Source organism: Lepisosteus oculatus, chromosome 19, assembly GCF_040954835.1.
Source record: "Lepisosteus oculatus isolate fLepOcu1 chromosome 19, fLepOcu1.hap2, whole genome shotgun sequence".
Lineage (NCBI taxonomy): Eukaryota > Metazoa > Chordata > Actinopteri > Semionotiformes > Lepisosteidae > Lepisosteus > Lepisosteus oculatus.
This window is the reverse complement of record NC_090714.1, coordinates 3,766,380-3,781,048: the sequence shown is the minus strand read 5'-3', so window position 1 is coordinate 3,781,048 and position 14,669 is coordinate 3,766,380. Positions and strand designations below refer to the sequence as shown.

At 46.6% G+C, this 14,669-nt stretch overlaps 1 protein-coding gene across 1 annotated transcript in view; it reads right to left on the bottom strand.

Moving 5' to 3' along the window:
* The window catches only part of coro7 (coronin 7), a 190,597-nt gene that overhangs the window by 152,322 nt on the left and 23,606 nt on the right, over positions 1-14,669 (bottom strand). The gene's annotated exons all lie outside the window — the stretch shown is intronic.

The window sequence follows — 14,669 nt, the reverse complement described above, 5'->3', positions numbered from 1 at the left end:
CAAGAATTGCGGATAACTTACAGCAATTGCCATTTATCTCATTGACAGGCAGGGAGGTTAGTGATAGAAGCACTGTCCAGATACTGGGAACTATGGCTGAACACTAAACAGAAAGCCAGCTCCCTCAGAACAGCCCCAGGTGTCAGCCAGATGTGTTGAGAATTTAATTAGCTGGAAAGGGGCCTTGGGCAGTGACTGTGCTAATGAGACTCTCACTCCAAACAACACTCCACATGTGTGGAGCCCTCTAAATCTGCCAGCTGGCATGTTCCCCCCCCGCCATCCTCAAATATCATTTTCACCCCAGCTAAAAGCAGAAGGCCTGCCCAAAACCAGTTAACAATTTCAGTTACAACAAAATACTCCGCATTTACAAAATCTCTCCGGAGAAGAGTGACAAGACGCACTCCTGGGGTTAAATAGACAGTACGTACTAGTCAGCCGACAAACTGAAACTCTTCACTCCTGAACAAAGAAGACTATGAAGGGGACCCGATTCAAGTATTTCAATTCTCCCCCCTTAAAAAACGGGCAAAGTTATTCCAACAACTTCCCTCCGCGTTAAAGAGTTAAACAAGAGTGGGGAAAATACAGGAAAGGGCATTTCCCACTCCGAACCGTTTTGTTTGTACACAAAGGGTTGTGGGAGTCTGGAATGAGCAAACCAGTCATGTTGTTGAAACTCATATCCAAACGCCTTTCAACAGAACCCTGGAGGGAGATCCTTGGATCAGTTAGCAAACAGACATTCTTCTTGTGTGGGCTGTGCACCGGTTAGCGTTACTGCCTCACGGCCCTGGGGCCCTGGGTTCAATTCCCGGGGTGCTGTCTGTGTGGAGTTTGTATGTTCCCCCTGTGTTCACATGGCTTTCCTCCAGGTGCCCTGGTTTCCTCCCACAGTCCAAAGACTGACCTGAGTCTGTGTGTTTGTGTCTATCCTGCAATGGACTGGTGTCCCGACCAGGGTGTGCCCTGCCTTGCCAGAATAGGCTTCAGCTCCCCTGTGACCCTGAATCAGAAGAAAAGGTAAGAAAATGAATGGCTGTGTGGACTTTCTTGTGTTCTAAACTGACCGGTAGTGTCATTAAAATAATTAGGTAGCTATGTCAGCGTGCGTAGGCTGCCAAGGAACAAGTAAAGATTTATTTCGTGCTGAAAAAGAGAAGAAACTCTCACACCCTAAGAAGGCTCCACAGCCAAATAAACCTTTACGTGCTCATTTAAAAGTATGCACTGCATTCACGAGACCTTATTTTAAATGCAGCGTTCCATTGTTCCACTCACTGCATTGAGAAAATATGTTATTTCTGGGGAATGTTACTATACAAGCAGGCTGGTTAAAGGGACATCATCTCTTCAGCTCTGAATATGGGGGATTTTGTAGTCATTTTGGTCCAGTAGACATAATCCTCACAAGCCCTGATGAAGTCAATTCTGAAATTACCCGAAGAAGCTGTGAGTGTCTGGAACACAATTCCCTGCTGTATTGTTGAAGCTTACTCTCTGGGGACCTTAAAGACACCGCTGGATGATATTCCACAATTGTTTAGCTACTAGCTTAAAAAGAACAATACAAATTACATGGGATGATTAGCCTCCTCATGTTCCTAAACCTTCCAAAGAACTTGGCAGGCAAAACGACCCTGCATTTTGTTCTCATTTAAAAAATCCGCAGTAACTCATTATAATTGCAAAGTTTTCTATTCAAAAAGCACCAGGAAGTGTTTTGTGCACTCCAAAAAGGAGTGTTTCAATAAAACCAAACTTCAGAAACCAACATGCCATGAGAGGAAACTTATTCCAGCAAAGGGGTAATAAAAACAAATATTTCCAACGCTGGAGGAAAAAAAAGCGCCGAAGCGTGTTTCACACCTAAATCATTGTAGCACACCCTGCTCTTTGGTTTTCTTCATAATGAATCTTCTGTCTTGATTAGACCTTGTTGACCTTTCTGCCCTCAAAGTCTTTGATTTCTGCTGCAGGTTTATTGTTGCAAAGAAAAGCAGGGAAGTTCTGCTCCATCCATTTTCTCTTTCAACCAGGTGACACTGGATGAAACGACAGCTCACATTCCACACACCTAAATGAGACCGCGTGCGAATCCCAGAACTTGGCTGTGGTTTGATCTTAATCAACGAGAGATGAATAAGCCTAACTGATTACAAGTTCAACTAGAACCAAAAACAGAAGGGACAAACTCTCCAGGACCAGGGCTAAGAACCACTGATCAAAACCACAGTGGTGAAAGGCTGAGAGAGTCCAGCGCAAAATCAATTAAATGAAATACCCAAGAGCAGCAGGGAAGTACAATTAAAAGGACTCTATATCACTCCGATGATTGGCCTGTCCTGAAAGCTGAGGGAACAGATTCCTGCAGGGAATATGCTCTTAAGCTCTTGACCGAGCATGAATAAGACAGGTGAGTCACAAAGGTGTCATCAGTCACTGACCCAACACCAGTCTGTCACATGAAAATGGTGGAGTCATTTGCGCTTGGAGGACATTAAAGCAGATCAAGCTGACATAATTAATATACTCCACTAGCAAAAAACAATACATTTTAAGGGAATTTGTCATTATTTTACATCTGGCAAGAAAGGAGAAAAAGAAAAATGTATTTTGACCTAAGTAACACTGGCACCGCGCATGGCGTAAGATTAACTGTGTTTATACTGGGAGCTACAAGCGCGTGAGCTGCCAGAAACGGTCTCTGGTCATTAACCGTCCACGCCTCTCTGAATTCTTGCTCGTTTCCTAGCTAGGGATTTGTTTTTGTTTGCACTCCGACGATGTAAAAAAAAAGGGCTCGATTTTTCCAGCTGCAAGTGTTTTGGAAGAAAGCTGTCGGCGCTGAGGGAAGGCTTGGCTCATTCGCGATGTGGACTTGTACCTGAGGCCGTAGCTGGGATTTTTTCCCGTTTAAAGTCACGTGCCCTCGGTAGTTGCCAGTGGCCTTGCGAAACTGGCTAAGAGGAGCTGGTGTAATGAGATAAGTTTCCTCCAAGATGACTGCACCCCATTTAAGGAGATGGAAAAGCACTTAACTGGATATCATGTTAATAATTTGTCATGTACATGTTAAACAACATAATTGCTGAAATAAGCTGGGGCGGATGAGATTAAGGGAGCTGGAAGGCCTGTCATAGGTTTCCAAACCTTAACGCGTGAAAAAAACATTTCTTAAAAAACGTTTTCACGTGATCTTATCCTCAAATAAGTTCAACGATGCAAAACTGGCCTTTGGTTTTTCAGAATTGGTGCCGTTCCTTAGTTCTAAACTGGGGGCCAGTGGCACTTATCCTGTGGTGATCCTTCCACGTAGGGGGTTGTCCAAGGAAGGGTTAATTCTGATACGACGGCATATGCTGCACGGCTGCACAATTCTGTTTGCTCTGCACGAAGGATGACGCCCCCGTCTGGCTACAAATTCATAAAGCAGGGGCTTTCTTTCTTTAGATGAAGGGATGCTGTTGAAACTGCATCAAGCACAAGGAAAGCCTCATTTAGAAGATCGTGGACAATTTTGGTCGCCACTTTCGACAGAAGATATCGCCGCTCTGGAAGGTAGAAGAGAAGAGCTACCAGATGCAGCCTGGGACATGAGAGAACGGTGGGCTGAAGGACCTGAATCACCGGAGTGTCGAGCAGAGGAGACTGCGAGGGGACATGACACAAGCACTCGAATCCTCAAGGGCATTTCAGCAGACAGAGTGGACAGGGAAACACAAAGCTGAGGAAACTATGTGAAAGTGCACTTAGAACAGGGAGCACTGCTTCGCCCAAAGGGTTTTCAATTGTTTGTAGGGCTTGAGATTAGCTAGCCAGCCATGCTGCTGAAGCCAATACCCTGGCTTCTTTCACGGATCAGCTGGATGAGATCCTCGGAGGCTTCTTTCAGGAAACAGCTGGATGAGATCCTTGAATCGAGGGCTGGATAGGCCTGATGGCCTCCTCTTATTTGCAACTGTTCTGATGGTCTTAAGCCATGACAAGAGCCAGCAGCCTTTGGGCGTTTTAATATTTAATATTAACATTATAAAAGCATTTTAATATTTGCCTGAGAGAAAGCACAAGGAATATTTTAAAAGAGGAGCGATCGTCGGCGGTGTCTGGTCTGGTCAGGAGGGGGGAGCCGCTGAGCCACAGAGCGCTGCAGGACCCCCCCAACTCCTGACCAGACTCCTGCAACAGGGGCGACGCCAACAGACTCTGAATCAGTCCTCCGCTCTGAAGAGGGAGGTCGGGTGTAGCCGAAACGCATGCGTCACGTCCCGGGCACGTGCTCACACATGCCCGACACCACAGAGGATCAAGAACGGGAAAGCCTAATGAGAGGGCTTAATTTTCAAGCCATTTCGAAAGGAAACCGACCATTGTGGAGGAGCACAGTATAGGGAAAGCACCAGCCTTAGGGAAAAATAGCAAACAGGATTGTTGTCTGTGGATTTTTTTTTGGTGCTTTTCAAGAATGCAGAACTGATTTAATCATTTCTTATCGCCTTTACTATGGCTCTTTTCAGCCCAAAGGATCCCAAAGTAAGGATCCTAAAGTGCTAATATTTAGGAAGGGGCCCACTTCATCTACATTTCTAAAGGGCAGCCACTGCCTGGCTGACTTGTAGAAGCCATTCTGAATCAGCAGCCCCATTCTGCTGAACAGGCAGAACTGAATAATGGGGGGATTTCAGAGAGACCAGATTGTATTTGAGAGGAATTTAATCAGGACACGAGCTTATTACAGTACACGTCATGACCAAGTAGTTAGGACCTTGGTCTAAAGCTTTAGCTGCCTATTACAGTACCTTACATGGGACATTGGTTTGGAAATTGTGGTCCAGAAGGAAGATCACCACTGGATTTCCTGGGAGATCTTCCAGTTCTGTCTAGACCCAATCGTGCTCAGAGTTCTGATCAAGCTACAAGGCAGCAACCTTATTTTTAATGTAGCCTTCGTGCCGAACCTGAACCTGAAGTTCATGTCACCATGAGGTTGAAGACGACTTTCAAGATTCTCATCAGTCTCTAAAAGTTCTGATCATTCAACAAGGAGCTGTTTTTTTTTTCAGATTTTAATTGCAGTGTGACTTCTCACCAGGAAGAGAAAGCTCTTCAAGCATCACCACCCAAAAGAGCAGAAAATGACTAAATAAATGTCAAAACAGGGTAACCGTGCCTTGAACTGAAGCAAACTAGGCCACGGCATACCACAGATTGGCCGACAGATCAAATGCCAAGTTTTCTTCACCATCACGCTGATCCAGTTGGACTTTTGTAAGCCAGGCTCTATCTTTTTAAGGTGCAGACAAACAGTGTGAACAAACTGTTTAGGAAGAGCACTGGAGACAAATAATGCTGACCATAACAATGCAATGCTCTGAATTTGCTACAGCACTCCACATGGAGGGGATATGCCCAACCCTTGATACAAGAAAGCAATCAATAATGCTGAAATCTTTCTGACTCTGCTTCTCAGGTCATTAGTGAAAACAGAAGGCAGTGAAGTCACAGAGAGTTGATTCTATTTGCTTTACCTAAATATGACCGCATTGAAACAAACGGAGGTAAGAAACATCTGGCAAACCTTGGCAAAAGATGCTGGGAAGTCAAGTGATTGAGGGTCTGGAGCTGTGCTCTCACATGCATTAGCGAGGAATGCAGTACATGGAAATTGCATCAGAAGGAATTCAATATGAAATGGCCAATAATGTCCAAAAATCATGTGAGTTCATCAAAAGTTCATCACCTCCTAGTCTATTGTAAGAAATGATGAGGAAAGGCTTTCTTTGTAGCACTGCGTTGTATTCTCTCTTGTGATAGCTTACAAAAACACAACTACTGCGGGAGTTTTGTGTGCTAAGCAGATTGAAAATCAATTCTGGATAATCAACACAATCAATGAAGAGTCAAGCAGAAGAAAACCAGTGTTACTCAAGAGTAGGTTAAAAGTGCAATTTCTCTTTTTGTAACACTGGGCGTTTTACATTTTGGGGTTTCGAACATTTATTTATTGAAGTGTGATCAAACCTTTATCATTTTGTAAATGGAATTTTGTAAAAAAATACCAGCAGAAAGAGCAGGCTCGCCTCCCAGCACCTTTTCACCATCGATGTCCGCCTTTGAACTCTCTACACCAGGGATGAAATGGGTTTATGGGATAAGGAAGGTACAGAGGAGGAGAGAGGGGTGATGGTATTATTCCAAGTGAAACATTTCATTGCTGTATAATAAACTATTTAAAACTGTAACATGTAAACGGTTTCCAGTTCTCTGCAAACATATTTTGGAATTTCAGCCCTACACATACAATGGCATTTCCTTGGAACTACTGCAATATTTTATGACTTATTTTGTAAGAGTGCTGAAGTTAATGCTAAGAACATTATGGTAATGTTTTATATTCCTGAACTGTGATCACTTCATTCTGAAAGGAAAAAAAATGTCTTTAACCTTTATTGACCTTGGTTTGGATATGACACAAGTGCATATGTATTTGATGAGAGAATAAGGATTGCGCAGCGGGAAGTTTGTGTGTGAGTATTTTGAGTACAGCAGTGCCTTTTCGCAACTTTGCAAAATCAGCCAACTTGAAAAATGCTTAACCGGACTGGACCAGACGCCCTACCGTATAATCGACCGTAGAAAAACAGCATTGTTGCTCCTCCGATTCCATCTAGACCGTCAGCTACCTTCTGCTAGAACATACCTACCCTGCTCAGAACTGCCAGCGTTGCAAAACCTTCGCTCTCCAGCAATGACCCTACTTGAGAGAGAATGAGACACAGGGGACGAGCTCCTACAACACAAGGAGCACTTTTTTCAATTCGCTAGCCTCTTCGATTCCTTCGCGCGGCACAGCTCCTGCCCTGCCGGCATCCAGGAAGTCACTGGAGTCGATAACCGAAAAAGAGAAGGGAGCCTGGCTCACTAATCCCACGCTTTCGCTGGCTGTGCGCTGCCAGTTCTGTGCCACTACCTGGGGAATCCCATTGAGGTGCCAACACACAATGTCTCTCCAACAGAGCTCAGCCCTCAGTAAATACTTTCAACTAGCAGAACCACCCGGGAGCCAGGGCCTTGGGTTATATCTAAACTAACTTTGTATGTGATCTCTTCAAGGTGAATTCCCAATATCAACTCCTTTATCTTGGAAACTGCTTTAATATACAGCTCCAAATGAGCCAGAGCCAACCCATTTATCTTTCCTTTCTTTCCTGTGGCCGATACAGCCTTTTAACATCAGAATAAGAGCAAGAAGAAAACCGGAAGACTGAAAAGTCTGGCCTCACCAATTTACCAGGGTTATGGGAGGTGTAGGTCACATATGGTTTCAGCTTTCAGACAGCTTTACAAAAAACACTGTATTGGACTGGTCGGCTGATCGTCTGGGATTTTATGCCTCATTTGAGAGCACCTGGCTTAGATGCTCTTATCTTATCAGCTCTATCGACTACGTCGGGTGATGCTGCCCTCCCTTGAGTGGTGAAACAAAGCAGGCCAGCTCTGAGGGATCACACAGGCGGTGCTGCTCCTTGTCAGCCAGGTTAAAAGGAACCGATTCCAGTTCTGTCAATCAAATCGAAGAGGCTGCAGGCAGAATGGATGAGCGTCAAGCCCGAGCTCTCCTGTTAGCGAGCAGCGGGAAGCGAATGTGGGCAGTTTTAACTGCGAGATGTTTCTGTGGCGCTGTCTGCTCTACAGAGACACGGGCCCGGCCCGTTTGCGTGGCAGCTGGGAGTCTCTCCCTGTCCGGGCTGCTCGACCAGCACCGGGGGGAGCTGTCTGTACGGGCCAGCTGGGAGAGTCTGAGCAGCGGCATCTCGAAACGGCCATCGCCAGGGGGGGGAGGAGAATGAAAAAAAAAAAGGACAAAAGCTCCAGGGCCTGAACTGGCCACCTCCACATCGCATCACACACGGGTCACGCGAGGAGTAGGTGGCTTTTCTGGCTGGAAACCCTACAACCTCCCCCTGAAAGAAGCATGACATCAGGCAGGCCGGTTAATTCTCTCTAAGGCTGCTCTCTATCTGGGTATACGTGCCTCTCGGAGTCTAGACCTCTTTCTTGGCAGGCTCTTTTCTCATTACTCATCCAGTTTTCCTCATCGCCCCCCCCCCCACACACACACACCGCCTTCTCCTTTCACACAGGCCATCTTGAATCTTAAAAGTCGGTTGGATTACCCACCCCCCCCCCCCCAATAAAAAAATGCCCTGCTTACATCCCAGTTTCCTGGTTTGCTCCCACATCCCAGTCTCCTCGTGGCTTTCATCGGCACACTTTCGAATCTGCAGATGGGTCTCCTCTCTCTTCCTGCTCACATCTCGATGAGTAACCGCCGCCCGGGTCGGTACAGGCCTTGCCTGCGTCTCGAGTGACGCTAGGGCATGTTTAGACACCTGGCAGAAAGTCACCGAGCTCCTTATCCATCTGGAAGAAGCGTCTCGTGCAAAAACCACACTTTGAAATGCAAATAAATTGCCCAGATGAAACACAGACTGAAACGTAAAGTTGTTTTCTTCCATTTACCAGCAGGTTTTTCAGGGGGTCTAAACACCTCTGCTCCAACGTTTCCACCTTTGTTTTCTTGTTGGCCAAAGTTGTAAGTTGTAACCTATAGAAGCAGGCAAACATTTCCAGGCCTTCCCATCTTTGCAATTCAAACTGGCTTTAAGTCAGGCTGGAATCATCACACGGGTGGCGTGGGTATATTGACATTTTTTCTCCACGCCTGCAGATTTCAATGACGTTGGGGGACCCTGCTTCCTGGTGTCTTTGACTCCACACCCCTGGTGGCGAAGAGGGTCACCGACAATGAGACTTTCCCATAGAGATGAGCTCTGCAGCGCCTTTGTTCCTTAATGACTCTCAGGGACTGTGTACAGAGGGAGTCAGGGGTCACAACGGGAAGCACATTCATTCTCGCAGCGCCCAGACACCACCACTCCACGGCAGTTTCCAAGGCAACCCCCAATTCGGCACTCAAGCCTCCATGAGGACTACGCGGTCCATGGTTTTATGAGCCAGGCATGGGAAACCATTAAAAGGGCGCAAGCCCCTTTACACGCGAAGCATATGGGAAACTGCCGCGGCTGGGAAAAATGCAAGGCCCTTTCGCATCAGCTAAGCACAGGGACACCTCGACTTGGCAATTGTCTGAGTTTGCCGATTTCACAGACTGCACTGCGTCTGACCCCTGGTTAAGCCAATCGACCGAACAGCAAAGGTGAATGCCGGCGTACCAGACTGGCACACCTTTAGGAGTACAAGGCTGTGCCAGGAAGCCTCTCGTGTCGCAGGAGAACGGGTGGAACATGAGTCCGTTTTGGGGTTTTATGTTGTGTCTCAAAGAGACGTCACAGGCGCTTTCAGAACCGTCTTGGCGGCATTTATCCCCTCTCGCTCTGACTGATGGCACTGAAAAACGAGGCTCCTGCGGGGCAACCAGCAAAGACCGAGCCGAGAGAGATTTTGGACAGGGCAGCCCCGCAGGCAGGGAAGCAGCAGCAAAGCCTCGCCCGGGCTGCCTGGGTTCGACGGGAGAAAAAACGCCGAGGGAAGGCGGCTCGTCCGAAATGATGGCCTCGCGCACTTGGGCGCACGCGGTTTCCACATCGAGAAACGGCCTTCCCCACCCCAGGGGGAAAAGCAGCCGGCTTCTCTCCGCCGGCTTGTGACTCGGCCTGCCTCCCCCGAGTCTCTCCTCTCGGCCGAGCCGCCAGCAGCTCACGGGAGCACGTGCTCCCGATTCCTCTCGGGTAGGTTCAATTGTCTGGCTATTTCTAAGTATCAACATCTGAGAAGATAACTCTTCTGTATCGATACCTGACAGAGCTCTCAAGGGGTTCAAATCCCCAGAGATTTTCTGTCAAAAACTGCGATTGCCAATTAACGGAATCACACATCACAACCACAATTTCAAAATGTTACTTTCAGGATTTTAAATCAACCTAGACCTGATGCAAACACGTGAGAACGGGTCCCAATGTGTTGGACTTCACAGCTGTGTGGTTATGTACCATCGCAGTTGCTGGCAAGCGAATGACCTCGCGGTGTATCACTATAAAACAGCATTTCAATATGTATTCTTGTGTACATTTCTCATTGGAGTCCAAGAATTTTTTCTGGTCAGGTGGCACCAATTTTTGGTCAGGCAGGCCTGTACACAACTGCGGGAAACCATGTGTTGTAATTGTAATTTCTAAGGAGGAATCTGCAAGGTACAGTACGTGTGCTAGTGATGAGTATAACCCAGAATGTGGAAACGTAACTCCCATAACTCCTCTGCACTCAAGTACTGACCAGCGGGGGTTTTCAGGAAGGTAACCCCTGCGGTTGATGAGGGACACTTTTACCATTCAACGTATTTGGTCCTCTTGCCAAGTTACTTAATAACTTGATGAAGTTTCAGAAAGATGTGGTTTACAGTTACGACCATGCCCAGGTCTTCAGATAACACCCTAAAAAAATTAAATCATTACGTTTCGCAGTACCTTTTGACCGTTTCAAGTAGAAAAAAATGAAAATGTCACCATGCACTGAGTACTCCTCCAGCACATAAAGATATTTTCATTGAGTAATTCAAGCAAGCTAACCACAGTGATTTCTTTATCCTCGGAGCACAGGATACCATAACTTCCAGTTTTGTGACAAACACTGTTGGGGAAACATTAAAACTGTCAAAAGAAGCAAACAACAATGTAACCTAACAAATCATCCTGAACCTTGCCTCTCTGTCTGGGGCCCCTGAGATACGTAAAACGGGGTACGCCCCCTCAAGCACGGCCTTTCAAACCATTTTCAAAGGACATGAGAGGTGCATTATAATCTTCACCGACTGCGCTGACCCACCCTTTTCTCTGTAAGCCATTCCAAACCCTCTCTTATTTCACAAAATCATTGAATTTGGCCTGGACTCCGAAAAATATTCCCTTTCCTGCCTCCTTCCTCTGCCAGCGACCACAGCTCTCCGACTCTCCCGCCAGCACAGTCCTGAAACTATGAGGAGTATTTTCAGCTCTGTAATTTAAACACACACACACACACACACACGGTATGGAGATGGAACTTCTTCCTCCGCTGGAATAACACTGCTCTGAGCTCACCTTTTCCGGCTGTTTTTCTGGAATGCCAGGCCGGCGGTGCAGCTGGGTGGGACGTGGGCGGATGTCAGCGAGCGTGATCCCGCACGGAACGTGGAGAGGAGGGACCTGGAGGACGGCGGGCCCAGGGGGTGACTGTGGCCCCTAACTGCGCAGGGCTGCCTGCACTGTGTTATCAATCCGTCCTTTTTCTAACTACGTCTTCCAGTACAGGGTCGTGGGGGCAAGCAACAGGCATAATGTAGAGGGTACACCCTGGACAAATGCACCCAGACACAACCCACATGAACATGGAGAGAAGATACAGACTCCACACAGACAGCACTCCAGGTCCGGAACTGAACCCAGGGCCTCAGCGCTGAGAGGCATTAATGCTACCCACTACGCCAACCCTAACTCCATCACAATTAATTCCAATGCTAAATGTAAATGCGATAATACAAGGTGTTTCATCATTTCAAAACACAAAACTTTCCAGAAATATTGACAGCTAGCTGTTAGAAGCCATCTGAAAACGCTGTGAAAGGTATTTGGAGATGAAGAAATACTGGAAAAAATAGGTCTATTATGATGTCAAATTGCAGGACCATTTTTCAGATTAGAGCTAGGTTAGTACAGCTCTAGGTGTGGGAAGATCTATTCTGCAAACAGTTCCAAAAATAATTTCAACTGATGGAGCCTAATTTATCAGGCAGGGATGGTTCCAGCAGATATTTGTTAAAGGCGCAGTTTACCACATCAAACCTTAGGTGTTTCTGGACCAAATTATGAAGCCGTGTTGTGAAAATGCATTCCTCAGCTGGAAGAGAATCTTAATTCAATTAACTACTAGCATGCAAGCACAGAGGACTGGCTGAACTGACTACTCTTGCTCGCAAATCCTTCACAGATCCTCCATGACAAGCCAGCAACAGGAACATGGGACTTAATTGAAAGAAACATAATGCCCACAGATGCAGAGTTCTTTTACCCCGGAGGTCCTAGTCACACCCCTGCCGGAACCTTCAATGCAGAATTAATAGTTCATAAGAACATAAGAATCGCTGAGAGGCCAATTGTCCATGTAGTCCGTTTGGTAGTTAGCAGCTAATTGATTCAAGGATCTTATTCAGTCATTTCTTGGAAGAAGCCAAAGCATTGACTACAATAACACGGCAGGACAGATTTGTTCCACCCTCCCACCACCCTGTGGGTAAAGAAGAGTCTCCTGTTCTCAGTTTTAAAGGCACTTCCCAAATACTCTCTGCTTACAGGAGTAAAAATAGTAACACATTTAAGCTAGGACTTTACTATTTTTCAAATCCACCAAAGTAGAGCAAAAATTTGTATTATTTTTGGCAGTTTCTTTCAGGACGAATCACGGAGTCATAAGAGCCGGATCTGGCAGGGAACAGGGGTAGAAACTGGTTCCTCTTTGCGGTTTGGTGACCGATAGCTACCGACAGGAAAAGATAAAACAAGCAAGGTGGACCCGTGTGGAAGCAAACGATTGTTGTTGATATACCTACGGCTGTGAGTGGGTCGAGGACGGAAGATTGAATTTCAACAAGGGGGTGTACGAAAAGCTGTGGAAAGAGTATAAATTCACCACGCGAAAAGTGATACGTTTCTGGAAATGGGGGAGACACCAACGTCTTCGGCTACAGGCAGCTGCCCAGGAATCATGAACTTGTCACTAATAGCTTGCTCTGTTCACTGAGTGGAAAGTGCGTGAAAGCAAGTTTCCAGTTATCAATGCAGTCATCAATCCCTCCAGGTAGGCAGGCAGTGCGCTGCGCAGAGTGTCGTTTTCACTGTTTAAAAACCCCACTCTCAAAGCTCATGTTCCTGTGCGTGGATACCATCTCAACAGGTTATAGGAGACCCGCAGGGGTAAACTCATTCGTACACCTGCTAAACTTAATTGTGGACCCGCCGCCTATTCTTAACACTCTTGTTTCATTTCCTGTTCGACTTCTCTCCTCAGTGAGAGGGTTCGGGCCCATCTTCCAGCAGATTTACCTCGGGAGCGGCGGGACTCGAGTCGCCCGCAAGCAGAGCGTGGTGACGAGCCGACGCCTCTGTGAGGAACCACCGAAATAAGGCAGGCAGAAGAAGGGGAAAAAAAGCCATCAATGCACACGAGGAGAATCAGAACAGAAATTTACATTTTCCCCGACTGCGAACTGAGAGACCCGTCCCAAACCCCGGAAAGGAGAAGACAGATTGTTCCACTTTGAAAAGTGCAGAATCAAAGCCCTTCCCTGCCAAAGCATGCGCTAATTTTGGTGAAGGCTTATGCTGGTTTGTGGCCTCAAATGCTCCAAGTGAAGCCCAGGAGGTGGACAGCGGGCTGGCCTGGTTAGAAGAAGCAGTGCCAGGGCTCACAGCCATTCAAGGAGAGCTGCAGAATGAGCCCAGGACGAGTCCAGGAGACCAAGGTGCCCAGTTGGGCCTCAGAAATGAAACAGTTCTGTGTTCTCCAGCTCACGCTTCAGGGCAGTGAGGGGGACTCTAGGGCAGTGATCCAGCCTCTTCCTAATCATTCACTCAAAAATCTGCACCGCTTTACAAGGGATCTAAACTCACTTTACGTCACGATAAATGTTCGTAATTGTGAAATGGAGACCCCAGGGTAGGTATCGGAAAATGTTGTAACTGCTGACTTTTTTTTGGCATACGGTTTAGGCTCTCGTCTCCTGGGTGAATGGAGTTAGGTTGTTGCCTAACTCAGCTTCTTGTGAATCATATAATGCCCTAAAAACGAGCAGAGTTAGCTGGTACGAAGGGGCCCAGATTTGACACTGGGGGGGTGAGGATTCCCAGGCATTCCATATAATGGAAATACAACCTAATCGCATCTCAACCAAACTACTGTGGGGCCCTATCAGTGTGTAAACCCTGGAGCTCTGCAGTGGTCACAGGCCTTTGAGAGTGTCTTCTGGGATTAATTTTAGCAGGGGATCAAGGAGAGATTGAGGAGAGTGGGAGGAGTAAAACAAATAAACAAGTAAGATTAGATAAATAAGAGGGAACATTGACCTCTAGGACTAATAGCCAAGAACGCAGCTACACACCGTCCTTCTCTCAGAGGCTCCTGACCGCTCCGTTGGGAACAGTATTCCCTCTCAGGGCACTTCGACTGGGAAAAGGACGTTGAAGACTTTAGCTGGCTGGAGCCGGTGAAAATCAGGGCATTCCTGGACTGTACATTCCAGACACCTCCTTACCAGGTCAGAAAATCCCGCATAAATCCAGACAAGAAAAATGAGGCCTTTCAACACTGTGCTGAGGTCTGCTCCACGTCTCCTTTACTTTTAAAGAAACCGACAACTGGTGTGTATGAGGGGTCAAACCCGGCACTGTTTCATTCACTGTCCTTTTTATTACTCTTTGATGCTTAAAAAAAATTGTATAACCATAAAATGGGAGAACTGCTGCCTGGGAAACAAGATTGGCTACAACATCTGACAAGAAATAAAGCCCAGAATATTATTTCCCCACAAGTGGAACTACGGCATTGAAGAAAAAATAAAAGCCTATTTTTCTATCTCTTAAGAGCCAGCACGGACATTGTGAAGGTACAGAAAA